This window comes from Leopardus geoffroyi, chromosome X (assembly GCF_018350155.1).
Source record: "Leopardus geoffroyi isolate Oge1 chromosome X, O.geoffroyi_Oge1_pat1.0, whole genome shotgun sequence".
Taxonomy (NCBI): domain Eukaryota; kingdom Metazoa; phylum Chordata; class Mammalia; order Carnivora; family Felidae; genus Leopardus; species Leopardus geoffroyi.
The window spans coordinates 36,072,995-36,094,620 of record NC_059343.1 but is presented as its reverse complement, the minus strand read 5'-3'; the positions used below and the strand labels follow the sequence as shown (position 1 = coordinate 36,094,620).

At 38.0% G+C, this 21,626-nt stretch overlaps 1 pseudogene; it reads left to right on the top strand.

The window, feature by feature from the left end:
- The first annotated feature begins 5,696 nt into the window (after window positions 1-5,696).
- LOC123595340 lies at window positions 5,697-6,895 on the top strand (annotated as a pseudogene).
- Window positions 6,896-21,626: the final 14,731 nt, after the last annotated feature.

Below are 21,626 nucleotides of genomic sequence, written 5' to 3'. Positions count from 1 at the left end.
CAACAGATATAGGAAAAGTTGCTTGACAACACTAATCATCAAGGAAATGTAAATCAAAACCAGAATGAGATATTACCTCATACCTGTTAGTGACTGTCATCAAAAACAAAACAAAAACAAAAACAAAAAAACAAAAACAAAAAAAAAACCAGAGAAAACAAGAGATACTGATTTCATCTCTTACAGATATGTACCCAGAAGTAGGATTGGTTCACATGTTAGTTTGATTTTAAATTTTGAGAAAAAGCTCAACTCAGGGAAACAGAGAGTAGAGTGGTGCTTACCAGGGGCTGGAGGTAGGGGAAATGGGGAGATACTGGTCAAAGGGTACAAACTTCCAGTTATAACACCAACAAGTTCTGGAGATTTAATGTACAGCATGGTGATTATAGCTAATAATAGTTTATTATATACTTGAAGGTTGCTAAGACAATAAATCTTAAATGTTTTCACCATTAAAAAATGGTAATTGTGTGATGGGATGGAAGTGTTAGCTAGTGCTACGGTTGTAAGCATTTCGCAATATATGAATGTATCAAATCAGCACATTGTACACCTTAAATTTACAGAGTGTTATATGTCAATTATATCTTAATAAATCTGGGGGAAAATGCTCTCGGAATCAACACTGTGGGTATTGGGAGGGGAAGTAAGCAGGATTGGGGACAGGAAGAAGTCAAGTTTTGACCCAGGCATGATGACAGACCTGGCTGACCCTGCAGGGAGCCCTGCAGTTAGAACAGTTCTGTGGACTTGCCCAAATTATATTAAATTTCAACCTGAAGGGGCCCCTGGGTGGCTCAGTCGGTTTAAGCATCCCAACTTTGGCTCAGGTCATGATCTCACGTTTGGTGAGTTCAAGCCCCGCGTCGGGCTCTATGCTGACAGCTTGGAGCCTGGAGCCTGCTTCGGATTCTGTGTCTCCCTCTCTCCCTGCCTCTCCCCCACTTGTGCTTGCTCTCTCTCTGTCTCTCAAAAAATTAAAAACTTCAAGCTTGATCTAGAATATTTAACAAACAAAATCTAATCAAACTAAAATCAAACAGAAATCTAAAATTAATTTAAAAGATAAACAGGTAATTCAACCAAGTTCTACTTTTAAAGCAAGTTAGACATTTCTTACTCTAACTCAGAACACTTGCTGGGCACAGGAGAGCCACAAACAGGAGATAATTTTCTCCCTCTCTTTTAGGGCAATGAAGTAGGATCTAGAATTAATCAGTGTCAGTAGATAAAAATGGTAATGAGTTAAAAAAAAAAAAACAAGTTCAGTGGGTACTATGCAGAAAAGATTCTATCAGTGTTTACTTTCATCATCCATTTAATAATTCTTATGTGAAGAATTAATTTCCTGTTACCAACACAAAGTTTATGTTACAATGCATCATTGTGCCCAATGAGAATTGTTAGGTGAGCCCAGTCACCTTCAGATTTGTGAGCAAAACAAACTATTGGTTTTAGGTCACCATTTTGGGGTGGTTTATTATATCTGAACATGCCCTAAGCCCTTCAATCGGAGGAGCCCCCAGGGACACAGGCATCTTCTGTAGCCCAATTCCTCCGTTTCTCCTAGTGGTTTCACCCCCCTCCTAGTTGCCTAGGTTTGAAACAGAGTCATTCTGTGCATACTTTCCTTCACCCCCCAGGACTGGTCAATTGCCAAGTCTCCTCAGTTCCATATTGCTTGCTTCTGTTTCATCCCTTCCAGGCTCACTGTAATTATCTTGCTTTCCCTCCTGCCTGGATGATCACAGTAGTCTCCTAAGTTCTCTCTTTGCCTCCAGGCTTCCTCATTCCAATGCTCTGGCCTCTAAATCTTTAATGGTTCTCACAGCTTAAATACTAGCATTCAAGGTCTTTCCTCAACTGGCCCTTACCTTGCTGTGATGATTAACTGTATGTGTCAACTTGGCTGGGCCACGGGGTTCCAACATATTCGATCAAACATCATTCTGAGTATTTTTGTGAGGGTATTTTTGGATGAGATTAACATTTAAATTAGTGGACTTTGAGTAAAACAGATTGCCCTCTATAATGTGGGTGGGCCTCATTCAATCACTTGATTGCCTGAATAGAACAAAAAGACCAGCCTCCCTGGAGCAAGAGAGAATTCCATAGCCGACTACCTCTGGACTTGGTCTGCAACATCAGTCTTCGGGGCTCTCTCTCAGCCCCTGCCCTGCTCATGCTCTCTTCTCTCTCTCTCAAAATAAATAAATAAACTTAAAAAAATGCAGTAAGCATAAATATAACAAATAAGTAAATTCTAGAGTACTTTAGAAGGTGTGAGGTATAATAGAAAAAGTAAAAAAGGAGGAGAAAAAGGAGCAGGGGTTGAGGGGTATGGACTGCAATTTATAACTGGGTGGTTAGGGTAGGCCTCACTGACTGGGTAACATTTGAACAAAGACTTAAAGGTGAGAGAGTTAGTTATGCAGATACATAGAGAAAGAGAGGTCTAGACAGCATTGTTTAAGTGTCTCATAATGAGCATTTACTGCATTTGTTAACACCACCACCCCTCAAGAGGTAAGTATCATTTTCTCTTCGATCACAATCTATTCATTTTCCCTGTTAATTGAACTTGACATAAATGGAACCACGCAGTCTATACTCTTCTGTATTTGGCTTCTTTCACTTATCAGAGTGTCTGTGATATTCATCCATTACTACTGTGTGCCAGTAATTTGTTCCTTTTTGTGCCTGTATATTATTCTATTGCATGGATACGCCAGCAATGCATTGATCCATTCTCTTGTGGATGGACATTTGGGTTGTTTCCAATGTTTACTACTCTGAATAGTGCTGCTATGCATATTCTTACACGTGTAGTTTGGTGGACATATGCACTCATTCCTCTTGGGTATGTACCAAGGAGTGGGATTGCTGGGTCATAAGGTAGGCATATATTTAACTTTGGTAATATTGTAAAATTGTTTTCCAAAGTGGTTGTATCAATATATACTCCCACCAAGTTGTGCCAATTGCCCTACATCCTTTGGTATCAGTATATATATATATATATATATATATATATATATATATATATGTGTGTGTGTGTGTGTGTGTGTGTGTGTGTGTGTGTGTATGGGGAGAGGAGAGAGAGAGAGAGAGAGATTTGACATATCATGTTGTGCAAGTTTAAGGTGTAGGACATACAGATTTGATACATTTATATTGCCATATGATCTCCATGGTAGCATTAGACTACACCTGTATCATGTTACATAACTACCATTTCTTCTAGAGCCGGGAACAGTTAAGATCCACTCTTTCAGCAAGTTTAATGTTTATAATACAATTTTGTTGTCTATAATGACTGTACTGTGTATTAGGTCTCTAGGACTTATTACTCTACTAGTTACAAGTGTGTACCCTTAAACATCTCCCCGGTTCCCTCACACCTCAGCCCCTGGTAATCAACATCCTACTATCTGCTTTAATGAGTTTTTCTTTAGATTCCACATATAAGGATATCATATATGTGACAAACAACTTTAGGACTAGTGTGCTTTACATACTTTGACGTATGTGTGCTATACCTCAATTTTAAAAAGCTGATTCAGAAAAGTGGAGTGGAGCTCTCAATGTGAAAACGTCTCAGGAGTACTTTTATCAATTTATTGTTATATAATTTTCCTTTATATGTGTATCTAAAAGTGATGTATGATAAAAAATAAATGTCCAAATACACCCAAAAGAACCCTTTCCATAAATACAAAATTAAAACTCTAAGTGATCAAAAACACACATTTTTGTCCACATATGTTCAAATTCAGAGGGACCACACATGATCACTCATTTCCCAGTGCGATAGAAAAATGCCCAACCAACTCATTAGAATCCATCCCAGAAGTTTAATGCTGAAGCTTCATCCGTGGGGCCTTTAAGGCACTGTCCAGAGAGGGGTTGGCAGGTGCATGGCTGAGCCTGTAAAGGCTGACCAAGGTCACTGACAAATACTTGGCGAAGGTCAGTGATTGAGTTACCTTGCCAGCTCCTAACCTAGTTCATTTGTAGGCTTCAGGCTTCTGGCTACACTGTGGAAGAGCTTCTATTGTGACTTCATGATAATGCCCAGCTCCACGCTGCCCCCTGCCCCCCACCCCCTCATGCTCCACCCACAGGATCTGGGGCACCCTGGTGCTGTCACACTCTCTCAAGTCCAACTAGGACCAACCTCTGAATTCCCTTCCTACCATGTTCTGTCTTTCCTCAAGTGTACTGGAATAGGATACCTCAGCAAACTGTCTCAAAAACAGCTAAAGCATTTGCCATATTTCACAAACTCGGGGCCCAGCATGTAAAGTCACTGCTAGGTCAGGATCTGATAAGAGTTTTATCTCAAAGACTTACCCAAAGATAGTACATGGAGTTCAATTTTAGTTGCTCCCCGTGACTAGATTGTGGAGATTTAAGCTTGATTTCATCAGCTGTTCTTTTGTATAGTTTTAAAAATCGAGAATAATGTTCATTTCGTTTCACATAAAAACTAGGGCTCCTTCCTGCATTTTAATCCAATTCTCAGAACTGTCATTAGGCTTTAAATTCAATTCACAGATATAGTGTTTAGAGATTTTTTTTCCCTCACTGAGATTTAGTATATTATTTGTTCCCAACCCATGTGATTTCCAAGTCTCTAAAATGTATAAATTATTTATGGTCCAGATGGTGATCTGATACTTTGCCTCTCAAAACGTTCTGCTCTTTTTCTGCTTGCATAAATGTTCAATTACAAAATCCAGGTTGGTCTTTAGGTACTAGTATAATAGCCCAAGGCATTTTTTTATTACAAATAAACACTCCAGTTTTAAGCAACCATTTTTCCCCCTCTGACTTTCATGGCTCAGAATTAAAAACTATTCTTCTCTGGGAGCTACCAAGTTAAGGAACAGAAAAGGGGGAAAATCCTTTTTATTCTCTTGCTGGGTGGAGGGTGGTTCTTGGCCAAATTAAAAATGTCCAGGCTTCAAAATGAGAGGCTGTGAATAGAATGGTAATTGTTCCCCCAATATACTTTTAGTCTTATTTTTTTATTTTATTTTTATTTTTTGTAGTAATAGAAACCCTGAACTGAAGAAGGTAAAATGGCTTCCCAGGATAGAGACTACATTACCCACCTTCCTTTACAGCTAGGTATGGTCATATGATTGCATTCTGGCTAACCAAACGGGAGCACAACTGATATGTGCAATTTGTGGGTCATGTCCTTAAAGGAGCAGAGGTTCCTGCCCCCATCTCTTCCTACTTCTTGCTGGCTAGAAAAGATATGTGCTAACGAGCTATCTTGGACTCTATGCACAAAGCTCCACCCAATCATGGCAGTTCCATAAGACAGAGGAGCCTGAGAACCAGCCTGGTGCCGACAGAGCAGCCCCAGACTACATATGCTCAGATGTTGTTAACATGAGGGAGTAATGAACTGCTTTCTGTCATGTAAGACATTATTATTTTGGCTCTCTCTCTATATAATATATATAGCTAAAACTATATATATTCTAGTGAAAATCACTGATACTTAGGCAGAATTATAGAAAATTTTGATTAAAAGCCTAGAAAAATGACCACTAAAAGTTTTCATTGTCCATTTGCAGTTAAGGGTTGGAAAAAGCATTGACTAAATGCTTGAAGAAAAGTCTTTCAAGTCTGAGGCTAAAGGTCTTTTTGCCTCCTCTTAAGACTGCATCAGGGACTGATTCAGCACTTAGAATTAAATCAGGAAGTTTCTCAAATACATCACAATGGGTCTTAAATACACCAGAAAGGGTTGCTCACATATCAGCAAGGGTCTCAAAGAAGTTAGGAAGGGTCTCAATGTTATCAGAAAGAGTCTCAAACAAAACAAAACGGGTCTCAAAGATGTCAGGAAAAGTTCCAGTGTCCTTACGTATATAAGGATGGGTCTCAAATAGGTCAGGAAGACACTCACATACATCGGGAAGAGGGTGAAATAAGTGAAGAAGAATCTGAACTAGGTAGGAAAGGATCAAAAACATGTTAGGATGGAGAAGTCAGAAAGAGTCTCAAAAAAGAAGGAAGCACTCAGGGCAGAACCATGGTAGCTGGCAAGATTAAGCACCTTATGAAAGGCAGCAAAAAGGGAGCCAAGAAGAAAGTGATCCAATTTCTAAGAAAGATTGGTATGATGTGAAAACACCAGCTATGTTCAATTAATAATAAATATTGGAAAAAACACTCATGACAAGAATTCAAGGAAGCAAAATTTTATCTGATGGCCTCAAGGGTGGTGTTTTTGAAGTGAATCTTGCTGATCTGAATGATAAAATTGCATGTAGAAAATTAAAGCTAACTACTGAGGATATACTGGGCAAAAATTGCCTGACTTACTTCCATGGCAGAGATCTTACCTGTGACAAAATCTGCTCCATAGTTAAAAAAAAAAAAAAAAAAAAAAGGCAGTCAATGATTAAAACTCATGTCAATGTCAAGACTACTGAAGGTTATTTGCTTCACCTACTCTGTGTTGGTTTTCCTAAAAATTGTAACAATCAGATTTCAACAGCTCTTACATCTAGCACCAATAGGTCTGCCAAATCCAGAAGATAATATAAATCATGACCTTAGAGGTGCAGACAAATGACTTAAAAGAAGTGGCCAATAAACTGATTCCAGACAGTATTGGGAAAGACACAGAAAATGTTTGCCAGTGTATTTATCCACTCTATGACATCTTTGTTAGAAAAGTAAAAATGATGAAGAAGCCCAAGTTTGAATTGGGAAAACTCATGGCGTTTCATGGTAAAGGTAGTCATCCTGAAAAAGCTACTGAGGATGAGGCAGGTGCTGAAGTTGAACAAGCTGATGAATATGAGCCATCAGTCTAAAAATATGCTTAAAATTCAGACTTTCAATGGTGACAAATAAAAAGTCTCATTTGTGAAAAGAAGAAGAAGAAGAAGAAGAAGAAGAAGAAGAAGAAGAAGAAGAAGAAGGAGGAGGAGGAGGAGGAGGAGGAGGATTGATCTCAAACATGTCGAACAGTGTCTCAGTCATCCTGGAAGAATCTCAAATAGGAAGGAGGAGTCTTAAACACCTCAGGAAAGGTCTCAGGCAAGTCAGAAATTGTCTCAACTATGTCAGAAAGAGTCTCAAGTCAAGGAAAATCTCAAATACTTCTTAAAGAGTCTCAAATAAGTGAAGAAGGGTACTAAATAATAAGGAAGTGTCTGAAGTAGAAAGGAATCATTTTGAATAGTCAGAAAAGGGTCAAATACATCAGAAAAGGTCTTAAGCAAGCCGTTAAAGGTTTCAAATATGTCATGAAGGGCCCCAAATAATCTGGAAGAATCTCAAAAAATTATGAATGCTCTCAAATGGATCAGGAAGCATCTCAAACAAGTCATAAAAGGTCTCGAACATGTTAGGAAGGGTCTCAAAGTCACCAGGAAGAGTTTTAGATACACCAGGAAGGGACTCAGACAAGAAGGGTCCAAATACATCAGGAAGAGTCTCAAATATTTCAATAAAGGTCTTAAGCAGTCACTAAGAGATTCAAATACATAAGGAAGGGTCACAAACTCATATGGTAATGTCTTAGTGACTTTTGAAAGGATCTCCTACTGACAGAACAGTCTTTAATATGTCGTAAAGGATATCAAAAAAGTCATGGGGGGTAGCAAACAAGTCAAAAAGGACTGTTCACATGGTAGGTGTCTTAACATCATTAGGAAGTCTCAATCAATAATGGTCCTAAATAAGTCAGAAAGTGGCTCAAACAGGTTATCAAGTCAAATATTTTAGGAGTCTCAACCACGTCAGAAAGAGTTTTAAGAAAGTTAATTGTTTCAAATGCAACAAGAAGGCTCTCAAATAGGTTAGAAAGGGTCTCAAACTCACCAGCATTGATTTCAAGCAGCAAGAAGGGGTCTCAAATTCAAGAAGCCTTTGGAACAAGTCAGGAAGAGTTTCAAACAAGTCAAGAAGAGTCTCAAATACACCATAAAAAGTCTCAAATATTTCAGGTGTCTCAAACATATCATGAAGTGTATCATACAAGTCAGAATAGATCTCAAACGTGAAAGGAAGGCTCTCAAAGTTATCAGGAAGTTTCACATACATCAAGGAGGGCCTCAAACACATCATGAAGCATCTCAGATATGTCTGGAAGAGTCAAAATATGTCAGGAAAGTTATCTAGTACATCTGGAAGGGTCTCAAGAAAGTCAGGAAGGGCATAAATATTGTGAGGAAGAGTCTTAGGACAGGTCTCAAACGTTTCAGTAAGAATATTAACCAAGTAAGAATGAGTGTCAAACAAGTCAAGAAGGGTATAAAATATGACAGGAAGGGCCTCAAAGTCATCAGGAAGAGTCTCAAATGGAGGAAGGGTCTCAGACAAGTCAGGGAGGGTCTCAAATAATCAGAAAGAGGCATTAACATTTCAGGAAGTATCTCAACCAGGCAGCGAGCCTCACACATAATCAGGAAAAGACTTTGACATGTCAGGAAAAGTCTTACACAAGTGAAGAACTTTCTCAATCATGTAGGGAGGAATAAAACAAATCCAGAAAGATCTCACTCAAATTAGGAAGAGTCTCAAACAGAAAAGGAGATTCTCATATGTGGCTGGAAGGATCTGAACATGTCAAGAAGAGTCTCCAGAAGTTGGGAAATGTCTCAAGCAAGTCAGAATGATCTGAAATACACCATGAAGAGTCAGAAACAAATCATGAAAGGCCCTAAACATGTCAGAAAGTCTTTTTTTTGTCTCTTTATTTTTACAACAGCTTCATTGAGATATAATACACATACCATACAATCTATTTAAAGTATACAATTCAATGGCTTTTAGTATATCCACATATGTGTATAACCATCACCACAGTCAATTTTACAACATTTTTATCACTTTAAAAAGAAACCTTATATCCTTTGTCTATCACCCCCCTAATTCCCTGCCCCCTGTCCCAGCCCTAAGCAACCACTAATCTAATTTCTGTCTCTATAGATTTTCCTATTCTTGACTTTCATATGAGTTGAACCATATAATGTGTGGTCTTTTTTGATTGGCTTCCTTCACTTAGCATAATGTTTTCAAGGTTCACCCATGTTGTAGCATGCATCTCTACTTTTTTTCAGTGGCCAAATAATATTCCATTGCATGGATATACCACATTTATTTCTCCATTTATCCATTGATGGACATTTGAGTTTGTTTCCACTTATTGGCTATTATGAATAATAATAGTAATAAACACTCATGTACAGGTTTTTGTTTTCACTCCTTTTGACTACATACATAGGAATGGAAGTGTGGGTCATATGGTAACTCTATATTTAATTGTTTGAGGAAATGCCAGACTGTTTCCCAAAGCAACTGCACCATTTTACCATGTCACCAGCAGCGTACGAGAGTTCCAATTTCTCTACATCCTTGCCAACGCTTGTTATCTGACTGATTTCAGCCATCCTAGTGGTTGAGAAGTGATATCTTGTTGTGGTTTTGATCAGAAAGTCTTACACACACCAGGAAGGGTCTTAAACAAGTAATGGTCTCAAAGAATGAGGAAAAGTCTCAAACAATGTAAGAAAAGGATACAAAGTAGTCACAAAAAATTTTAACTCCCTCAGAATGGGTCTCACACAGAAAGAGAATCTGCAATATGTCAGAAAAGGTCTCAAAAAGTTAGGAAGGATTAAAAACATGTCAAGAGTCATGCCAAACATATCAGAAATTGTTCATTACAAGTGTATAGAAATAAAATTGATCTTTGTATATTGATCTTGCATTCTGCAACCTTGATTAATTAATTAGTTCTAATATATTTATATATTATATTCTAATATATATATATTTTAAATGTTTGTTTTTTATTTTTGAGAGAGAGAGAGAGAGCAAGCAGGAGAGGGGCAGAAAGGGGGAGGGACAGATGATCTGATGTGGGCTCCGACTCACTATCTGTGAGATCACGACCTGAGCCAAATTTGGACACCCAACCAACTGAGCCATCCAGGCGCCCCACTAATATATGTATTTTAGTGTGCTCCTTAGGATTTTCTTTTTTTTCTTTTTTGAAAAATGTTTATTTCTTTTTATACAAAGCTTATGAAAGAAATTGAAGAAACAAAGAAATAGAAAAAACATCCCATGCTCATGGATTAGAAGAACAAATATTGTTAAAATGTCAATATTACCTAAAGCAATCTACACATTCAATGCAATCCCTACCAAAATAAGACCAGCATTCTTCACGGAGCTAGAATAAACAATCCTAAAATTTTTATGGGACCAGAAAAGACCCCGAATAGCATAAGTAATGTTGAAAAAGAAAAGCAAAGCGGGAGGCATCACAGTTCCAGATTTTAAACTGTATTACAAAGATGAAATCATCGAGATAGTATGATGCTGGCACAATAACAGACACATAGATCAATGGAATAGAAGAGAGAACCCAGAAATGGACCCACAAATGTATGGCCAACTAATCCTTGACAAAGCAGGGAAGAGTATCCAATGGAAAAAAGTCTCTTCAGCAAATGGTGCTGGGAAAACTGGACAGCAACACGCAGAAGAATGGAACTGTACCACTTTCTTATACCATACACAAAAATAAATTCAAAATAGATGAAAGACTTAAATGTGAGACAGGAAACCATCAAAATCCTAGAGGAGAGGGGCACCTGGGTAGCTCAGTGGGTTAAGTGTCTAACTTCAGCTCAGATCATGATCTTGTGATTGGAGAGTTCAAGTCCCACATTGGGCTCTGCGCTGACAGCTCAGAGCCTGGAGCCTGCTTCGGATTCTGTGTCTCCCTCTCTCTCTGTCCCTCCTCTGCTCATGCTCAGTCTCCCTCTGTCTCTCAAAAATGAATAAATGTTAAAAAAAGTTTTTAAAAATCCTAGAGGAGAAAACAGGCAGCAACCTTTTTGACCTCGGCCATAGCAGCTTCTTGCTTGATATGTATGTCTCCAGAGGCAAGGGAAATGAAAGTAAACATAAACTATTTGGATCTCATCAAGAGAAGAAGCTTCTGCAGGGTGATGGAAACAATAAACAAAACTAAAAGGCATCTGATGGAATGGGAGAAGATATTTGCCAGTGAAATATCAGAAGGGTTAGGATCCAAAATCTATAAAGAACTTACAAACTCAAAACCCAAAAAACAAATACTCCAGTGAAGGAATGGGCAGAAGACATGAATAGGCACTTTTCCACAGAAGACATCCAGATGGCTAACAGACACATGAAAAGATGCTCAACATCATTCATCATCAGGGAAACACAAATCAAAACCACAATGAGATACCACCTCATACCTGTCAGAATGGCTAACAGTAACAACTCAGGCAACAACAGATGTTGGCAAGAATGTGGAGAAAGGGGAACCCTTTTGCTCCGTTGGTGGGAATGGAAACTGGTGCAGCCACTCAGGTAAACAGTATGGAGGTTTCTTAAAAAATTAAAAATACAACTACCTTATGACCCAGCAATTGCACTACTAGGTATTTATCCAAAGGATATAAAAATGCTGATTCGAAGGGGCACATGCACTCTAGTATTTATAGCAGCACTATCAACAATAGCCAAAGTATGGAAAGAGCCTAAATGTCCATCGACTGATGAATGGATAAAGAAGATGTGGTGTATGTATATATGTGGAATACTACTTGGTGGTGAAAAAGAATGAAATCTTGCCGTTGGCAACAACATGGATGGAACTAGAGGGTATTATGCTAAGCAAAATAAGTCAGTCAGAGAAAGATGGGTATCATATGATTTCACTCATATGTGGAATCTGAGAAACACAACAGATGAACATAGGGGAAGGGAAGGAAAAATAAGATAAAAAACAGAAAGGGAGGCAAGCCATAAGAGACTTGCTATTGTTGGGTAAAGTGTTCTATGGGTATCTGGGTATCTGGTATCTTAAATTTTGTTGGTTTATTGTGCTGTTCAAGTCTTCTATTTCCTTGTTGATCATCTTCCAGTTAGATCTTTTGCCCAATTATTCTATCCATTATTTAATGGGAGCTATTGAAGTCTTCAACTATTATTGTTGACTTGAATATTCCCCTTTGATGTTTGTCAATTTTTGCTTCATGTATCTTGCGTTGTTAGGTCATATATGTTTATAATTGTTATACCTTCCACCTATATTAACCCTTATCATTACAAAATATACAGTTTTATCTCTAGGATCATTAAAATTTTTTTAAACCTATTTATTTGATATTAGCATAGTCACTCCAGGTGTCTTGTGGTTGCTGTTTGCACTATGTATCTTTTTCCATCCTCTTACTTTGAAAGTATTTGTCTTTGAATCTAAATTGTGACAGCAGACAGTTGGATCTTGTATTTTAATCCAGTCTGATAATCTCTGCTTTTTATTGGATTGTTCAACCCATTCACATTTAATGTTATCATTAATATAGCTAGAATCATGGCTGCCATTATACCTTTGGGTTTTTACATGTGTCATGTCTCTTGTTCATTTATTCCTTGTTACTGCCTTCTTTTGCATTAAGTGTTTTCTAAGTAACATCTTAATTACTTTAATGATCTTTTTCACATTTTTTAGTTATTTCCTTAGTGGTTGCTCTAGAGATTTCCCTACACACCTTAACTTATCAGAATTTATTTCAGCTTTACATAAACTTAATTTCAGTGAGATATAGAAATATTACTCCTTCATAGCTCTATTTCATTTCCTCCTTTTTTGTGCCATTTTTGTTATATATATTGTATCTTATATGTGTAACAAACCCAATAATACATCGCTGTAATTATTACTTTATGTATGTAATTTTTTGTCTTTTAAAGAAGCTGAGAGAAAGGAGAGCAAGTACATATTTATGCCATTATATTATTGTAATCAAAATATATGAGTATATTAACCTTACTATTTACCATTTCAAATTCGCTTCACTTGTCCCTATGGATTTTTGTTACCATATTGTGTCATTTCCTTTGTCCAATGCACCCTAGGTAGTACCCACTTCCTTTGTGCTATTATTGGCAAATATATTACAATCCTATATGTTACAGGCCCAGTAACACAATTATATACATATTGTTTTATATAATTACTTTTAAAATCAGTTGAGAGAAGAAAGAAGAAATATGCATTCCTACCATCTTCTATAAGTACATAATTACTTTTACTGCTATTTTCAGTTTTGTTTGTATGATTTCAAATGGCTGGGGTCACTTACTTTCAACCTGAAGAAAGTCCTTTGGCATTTCTTGTAAGAGTGGTGTTCTAGCAATAAATTCTCTCAGTTCTTGATTCTCTGGGAATGTCTTTATTTCATCATTTTTGAACTATATCTAGCTTTAAACATATTGAACTTTTTGAACATATCTACCTTTATTAGGTATAGGATTCTTGGTAGACAGTTTTCTTTTTTCCCTTTGAGCACTTTGAATATGTCATCCCATTGTTTTTTGGCTTCTATTGTTTCTGCTAAGAAGTTAACTGCTATTCTTGTTGGGGTTTTCTTTTAAGTGTGAGGCATCTTTCTCATGTTGTTGTCAAGATTTTATTCTTGTTTTTCTCTGGCTTTCAGTAATTTTACTGTGAAACATCTGTTTATGGATATTCAAAAGATCAAAGTTTATCCTATTTGGAGTTTGCTGAACTTCTTGGATGTAAAGGATTTTCACCAAACTTAGGAATTTTTCAGAGATTTTTTTTTTGAATATTTTTTTTCTGCTCGTTTCTCTTCCCTCCTCCTGGTTTTCCCATTATACTGATGTTGGTGTGCTTTAATGGTGGACTAAATTTCTGAAATTTTGTTTATTTTCCTTCATTCTGTCTTCTCTTTGTTTTCCAGACTGCATAATCTCCATTGTTCTACCTTTATGTTCACTAATTCTTATCCCAGTTCAAGGCTACTTTTGAACTCCTCTAGTGAATTTCTCATTTCAGTTATTGTATATTCTTTTCTAACATATGCATTTAATGCTATAAGTCTCCCTATAAGCACTGTTTTTGCTTTGAATTTGAATCCACAAATTTTGGTAAATTGTGTTTTCATTTTCATTTAGTTGAAAATGTTTTATTTATTTTAACTTTTTAAAAAAAGTTTATTTATTTGTTTTTGAGAGAGAGAGCGCATGGAAGGGGCAGAGAGAAAGGGAGAGAGAGAATCCCAAGCAGATTCCACACTGTCAACACAGAGCCTGATGTGGGGCTTGAACTCATGAATTGAGATCGTGACCTGAGCTAAAGTTAGGCATTTAAGCGAATGAGCTTCCCAGGAGCTGCCAAAAATGTTTTATTTATTTAAAAAATGTTATTTATTTAAGTAATCTCTACACCCAATGTGGGGCTTGAAATCACAACCCCAAAATCAAGAGTTGCATACTACTCCAACTGAGCCAGCAACATGCATCTAGTTAAAAATGTTTTAATATTTCTCTTGAGATTTCTTCTTTGATCCATGTGCTATTTCTAAGAATGTTAGTTAATTGCCACATATTTTATAATTTTCCAGTTACTTTCCTGTTATTGATTCTAGTTTAACTCCACTGTTGTCTGAGAGCAGGCAACATATGATTTCTATTCTTTTAAATTTGTTAATGTGTGTTTTATAGCCCAGAATATGGTCTATCTTGGTGAATGATCCATATGATTTTGAGAAGAATGTGTATTCTGCTGTTGTTAGATAAAGTAGTCTATAGATGCCAATTAAATCAAGTTGATTCATGGTATTGTTGAATTCAACTATGTTCTAACTGGTTTTCTGCAAGCAGAATCTGTCCATTTCTGATAGTGTTGAAGTCTTCAACTATGATTGTGGACTCATCTATTTCTCTTTGCAATTCCATTAGTTTGGGTCTCACATAGTTCAACCTTCTATTGTTAGGCACACACATGTTAAGGATTGTTACATCTTTTTGGAAAATTGACCCCATTATCATTGTGTAATGCCCTTCTTTATTCTTGATAATGTTCCTTGTTTTGAAGTTTACTCTGTCTGAAGTTAATATAACTATTCTTGCTTTCTTTTTTTTTTTAAGTTCATTTATTTAATCTCTACATCATCCAACATGGGGCTTGAATTCACGACCCTGAGATCAAGAGTTGCATGCTCTTCCAACTGAGCCAGCCAGGTGCTCCTCCTGCTTTTTTTTGAATCAGTGTTAGCATGTACATTTTTCTCCATCCAATTACTTTTGATCTATATGTGTCTTTACATTTAATTTTTTTAATGGTTATTTATTTTTGAGAGAGAGAGACAGACAGAGTGCGAGCAGGGGAGGGGCAAAAAGAGGCAGACACAGAATCCAAAGCAGGCTCCAGGCTCTGAGCTGTCAGCACAGAGCCTGATGCAGGGCTTGAACTCATGATCTGTGAGATCATGACCTGAGCCAAAGTCGGACACTCAACTGACTGAGCCACCCAGGCACCCCTATGTCTACATTTAAAGTGGGTTACTTTATTTCTAATTTTGAAAAATTAATATTATTATTTTTAAGTAATCTCTATGCTCACTGTGGGGCTCAAACTCACAATCCTGAGATCAAGAGTTGCATGCTCTACCCACTGAGCCAGCAAGGCACCCCTAAAGTTGCTTTCTTATAGACATATAGTTGGGTCTTGGTTTTGATTCACACTGACAATCTCTTTTAATTGGCACACGTAGACCATTGACATTCCAAGTGATTGATATAGTTGGATTAATAATTACCATATTTGTTACTATTTTCTATTTCTTGCCTTTTTTTGTTCCTATTTTTGTCTTCCACTATTTTTCTGCCTGTGATTAAAAAAAATGTTTTGTAAGTTTATTTATCGATTTTGAGAGAGAGAGAGAGAGAGAATGAGGGGGAGAGGGGCATATAGAGAGGGAGAGAGAGAATCCCAAGCACGCTCCATGTTCAGCCTGCCATGGGGCTCGATCTCATGACTCTAAGATCATGACCTGAGCTGAAATCAAGAGTCAGATGCTTAACCGATTGGGCCACCCAGGTGCCCATGTCAATGTTAATTGAACATTTTGTATAATTCCATTTTTTTCTCCTTTCTTAGCATATTGGTCATATATAATTTCTTAGCTTTTTTTTTTTAGCAGTCGCTCTAGAGTTTGCAATATACATTTACAGCTAATTCAAATCCACTTTCAAATAACAATATGCCACTGCACAGGTAGTGTGAGTACCTTATAATAAGAAAACAATCCTAATTCTTCCCTCCCATCCCTTGTATCATTGCTGTCATTCATTTCACTTACATGTAAGGTTACATAAGTATATATTTATATATATGATATATACATAAGCATACATAATTGAATATGTTGTTGATATTATTTTTAAGAAACTGTTATTTGTTAGATCAATTACGAATAAGAAAAGCAGGGGTGCCTGGGCCACTCAGTTGGCTGAGCATTGGACTTTGGCTCAGGTCATGATCTAATGGTTTGTGGGTTCGAATCCTGAGTCGGGCTCTGAACTGACAGTTTGGAGCCTGGAGCCTGCTTTGGATTCCATGTCTCCCTCTCTCTCTGCCCCTCCCCTGCTCGCACTCTCTCTCTCTCTGTCTCTCAAAAATAAATAAACATGGGTGGCACAGTCCGTCAAGTGTCCAACTTCAGCTCAGTTCATCATCTCATGGTTCACGAGTTCGAACCCCACGTTGGGCTCTGTGCTGACAGCTCAGATTCTGCGTCTCCCTCTCTCTCTCTGCCCCTTCCCCACTCATGCTCTGTCTCTCTCAAAAATAAATAAACATAAAAAAATAAAAAGAAAATTAAAAAAAAGAATAAGAAAAAGAAAAGTTTTTATTTTACCTTCACTTATTCCTTCTTTAATGTTTTTCCTGCTTTTATGTAGATCAACTTTCTGACCTATATTACTTTCCTTCCCTTCAAAGAACTTCTTTTAACATTTCTTGCAAGGCAGGTATACTGGCAACAAATTCTCTCAATCTCTGTTTATCTGAGAAAGTCTTTATTTCTCCTTCACTTTTCGGGATAATTTTATAGGGCACATAATTCTAGGCTGGTGGTTTTTTCCTCTCAATACTTTAAATATTTCACTCTGCTCTCTTGCTTGCATGGCTCTGAGGAGTAGTCAGATATAATTCTTATCTTTGTTCCTTCATAGGTAAGTTTTTTTTTTTTAATGTTTGTTTGTTTGTTTATTTTGAGAGAGACAGAGAGCACGAGCTGGGGAGGGGCAGAGAGAGAGAGGGAGAGAGACTTCCAAATAGACTCTGTACAGTCTGTGTGGAGCCTGACGCGGGGCTCCATGCCATGAACTGCGAGAGCATGACCTGAGCCAAAATCAAGAGTCGGATGCTCAACCAACTGAGCCACCCAGGTGCCCCTAGGCAAAGATGTTTTTGTTTTTTTTTTTGTTTACATATGGTTTTTTCTTTATTTTTGATTTTATGTAGTTTGAAAATTATATATCTAGGTATAGTTTTTTGTTTTTTATTTTTGGCATTTATCCTGAGTCACATTCTCTGAGCTTGTTGTATCTGTGGTTTGGTGTCTGACGTTAATTTGGGGAAATTCTCAGTCTTTACTGTTTCAAACATCTCTTCTGTTCCTTTGTCTCTTCTCCTTATGGTATTCTCATTATGCCTACATTACACTTTATGTAGTTGTCCCACAGTCCTTGGATATTCTTTTGTTTTTTTTTTCCAGTCTTTGTTCTCGTTGCTTTTCAGTGTTTAAGGATTCTATTGATACATCCCATAGCTCAGATATTCTTTCCTCAGACATGTCCAATCTACTAATAAGTCCATGAAAGGCATTCTTCATTTCTGGGACAGTGTTTTTGTTTTTTGTTTTTAATCTCTAGCATTTCCTTTTGTTTTTTTTTCCCCTAGGGTTCCCATCTCTGTGCTTTCAATGTTCATCTGTTCTTATATGATGTCCACCTTATCCATTGGAGCCCTTAGCATTGAATCATAGTTGTTTTAAATTTCTGGCCTGATAATTCCAATATCCCTGTCATGTCTGGTTCTAATGCTTACCCTGCCACTTCAAATTGTGGTTTTTACCTTGTGGCATGCCTTGTAGTTTTTCTTAATAGCTGGACATGATGTACTAGGTAAAAGGAACTATTGTAAATAGGCCTTAGTAATGTGGTGGTGAGGTGTGGGCGGAGGGGAAGCATTGTATAGTCTTATGATTAGATTTCAGTCTTTTAGCGACCCTATGTCTTAGGAGTGTGAACTGCACAAGAGTTTCTATTTTCTTCTTCCACCAAAGGTGGAACAGGATGGCTAGAGTGGGCTGGATTTGTTTTTTTTCTTTCTCCCTAGGTTAGGCTCTGGTTAACTAGTTTACCCCGAGAGCAGGCCTTGTTAAGAAGTACAGAGTGTGGTAGTATACTTCAAAATGCTTCTCTTACCCCTTAACAGAAGCACCAGGGGGGTTTTCTCCAATATTTACTGTGGGGAACTAGTTGAGCTTCTAGAAGTAAATCTCACAATATTGTGGAGATCCCCTTGTGTCTGGACCCCCAGAGTTTTTACCTCTTAGTTGTTTAGGGCTTCTATAACAAAAATGCCACAGACTGGGTGGCTTAAAACAACAAACACTGGGCGCCTGGGTGGCACAGTCGGTTAAGCGTCCGACTTCAGCCAGGTCACGATCTCGCGGTCCGTGAGTTCGAGCCCCGCGTCGGGCTCTGGGCTGATGGCTCAGAGCCTGGAGCCTGTTTCTGATTCTGCGTCTCCCTCTCTCTCTGCCCCTCCCCCGTTCATGCTCTGTCTCTCTCTGTCCCAAAAAAAAAAAAAAATAAAAAAAAAAAATAAACGTTGAAAAAAAAAAATTGAAAAAACCAAAAAAAAAAAAAAAACAAACCAACAAACACTTATTTTTCACAGTTCTGGAGGCTGGGAAGCCCACGATCAGGGTGCTGGTAGATTCAGTAAGGGTCTGCTCCCTGGTTCATAGACAGCTGTCTTGTCATTGTGTCCTCACATTGCAGAAGGGGAGATGGAACTCTCTGGGGTCTTTCTTTCTTTTTTTTTTTTTTTAAACGTTTATTCATTTTTGAGACAGAGAGAGGCAGAGCATGAATGGGGGAAGGTCAGAGAGAGAGGGAGACACAGAATCTGAAACAGGCTCCAGGCTCTGGGCTGTCAGCACAGAGCCCGACGCGGGGCTTGAACTCACGGACCGCGAGATCGTGACCTGAGCCGAAGTCGGACGCCCAACCGACTAAGCCACCCAGGCGCCCCATCTGGGGTGTTTCTTTATAAGGGTAGTAATCCCATTCTTGAGGGCTCCAACCTCATGACCTAATCAGCCCCAACTGCCCCACCTCTAAATCCTATCACATTGGGGATTAGGTTTCAACATACGAATTTTGGGAGAGGACACAAACATTCAGTCTATTACAGTCATCATACCTTCCTTTCCATCTTTCAGCATGATTATCTTTAGTTCTTTGAATATATTTATAATGATTACTTAGAAGTCTTTGTCTGTTAAATCTGACATTTGATTGGTCTCACAGGCAGTTTCTGTTGCCTGCTTTTTTCCTGTGTTTGAATCATACTTTCCTATTTCTTCTTATGTCTTGTACTTTTTGTTGAAAATTGGACATTTTATATAACATATTGTAGCAACTCTGGTATGGCTCCTCCTGCCCCTGGAACTTGTTATTGTTGCTTGTTTGTTTGTTTGCTTAGTGACTGGCTGAAGTATTTTAGTGAAGTCAATTTCCTCTCCAATGTGAAGCCTCTGATATTGCTCCTCAGAGGGCAAAGTCTTGGTCAGGAGCAGTCAACCTGGGATGAAAGTGGTTTTTTTAGAGCTCTCTTGGTCTCCCAGGTGGTACCCAGCGGTTAAGTTCCACTAATGGTTAGATGATTGCTCTATTGCTTTTAACGATGCCGAAGGGTATAAATTGCCCCAGACACTGACTCCTTTAAATTCAGGCTCCTTTTCAGGGAGGGGGCTTGAGGTCAGTGTTTGAGGTTTTTTCTGACCTTAAGAGGGCTCTTCTAGCAGTCACTTCCCTTGGTTGTCCCTATAAACTAGCTGGCCTATGGTTTAACTTATATCTCTAATGAAACTATCAGTCTCCTAATTGCTTTCCACCAAAACCTCCATTGCTTTTTAGAGCTTTCTTAGGCTTGAATTTCCCTACACTAATGTTTCCAATAAAGTTCGTTCCTTTGGGAAGAAGGAGTTCCCAGAGCCTGCCTATCCCTCGGAAAAACTTCTGAGTCATGGCTCCAGAGCTGGAGGCAGGGACAGTGGCATACTTTCTGAGTGATAAGCCTGTTTTAGGAACGGGGCACTGAGCAGGGTGGTAGCCTCTGGTTTTCTTAGTTTCTCTCCCCCTGCATGAAACCTCTTTCCTATGAATAAGCTGGGGCAAGAGTGATCAGGGCCCCAGTATTCTCAATGTATGACACCTGTAGCAAATCTTCTACCCAAGGGTTGGGGACTATGTGGAAAACAGAAGCCCTCAACCTCTCAAGTATACGCACCTGGAACTTAGCCTCTGTAACAGGTACCTAGAGGGTTGAATGATAAATACTGAAGTTCTGCTCCTCCTGGGAAAATTCACAAATGTGTGGGAATTAAACAATACACTGCTGAACAACCAATAGGTCAAAGAAGGAATCAAAAGGGAAATTTAAGAAAAATCTTGAAACAAATGAACATGGAAATACGACATGCCAAAACTTGTGGAATGCAGCAAAAGAAGTTCTAAGGGGAAAACTTATTGCAGTAAATGCCCACCTTAAGAAAAAAGAAAAATCTCAAATAATCAACCTCATTTTACATCTCAAGGAACCAGAAAAAGAAGAGCAAACTAGCCCAACGTTAACAGAAGGAGGGAAATAAAAAAGATTAGACCAGAAATAAGTGAAAGAGACATATACACATAAAAACCAATAGAAAGCACAAAACTAAGAACTGTTTTTTTAAAAAGGTAAACAAAATTGACAAACCTTTAACTATACTAACCAAACAAAAAGAAAACTCAAATAAATAAAATCAGAAATTTAAGAGAAGACATTACAACTGATACACAGAAATATAATGGATCATAAGAGACTATTTTGAACAATTATATGTCCCTAAATTAGATAACCTAGAAGAAATGAACAAATTCCCAGAAATATAACCTATCAAGACTGGATCATGAAGAAAGAGAAGATATGAGTAGACCAATAGTGAGTAAGAATATTTATTGAATCAGTAATCAAAAACTTTCTGGGGCACCTGGGTGGCTCATTTGGTTGAGCACCTGACTTTGGCTTAGGTCATGATCTCATGGTTTGTGGGGTTGAGCCCCACGTTGGGCTCTGTGCTGGCAGCTCAGAGCCTGGAGCCTGCTTCGGATTCTCTGTCTCCCTCTCTTTCCGTCCCTCCCCACTCATACTCTCTCTCTTTCTCTCAAATAAACATTAAAAGAAAACAAAACAAAACTTCTTAACAAAGAAAAGCCCAGGACCAGGTGAATTCTACCAAATCTATGAAGAACAATTAATGCCAATCCTTAACAAACTCTTCTAAAAAATTGATGAGAAGAGAACACTTCCAAACTCATTTTATGAAGCCAGAATTACCTTGATACAAAAGCCCGATATGGATTCTACAAAAACAGAAAACTATAGGTAAATATCCCTGATGAATATAGAGGCAGAAATTCTCAACAAAATACTAGCAAGCTGAATTCAGCAG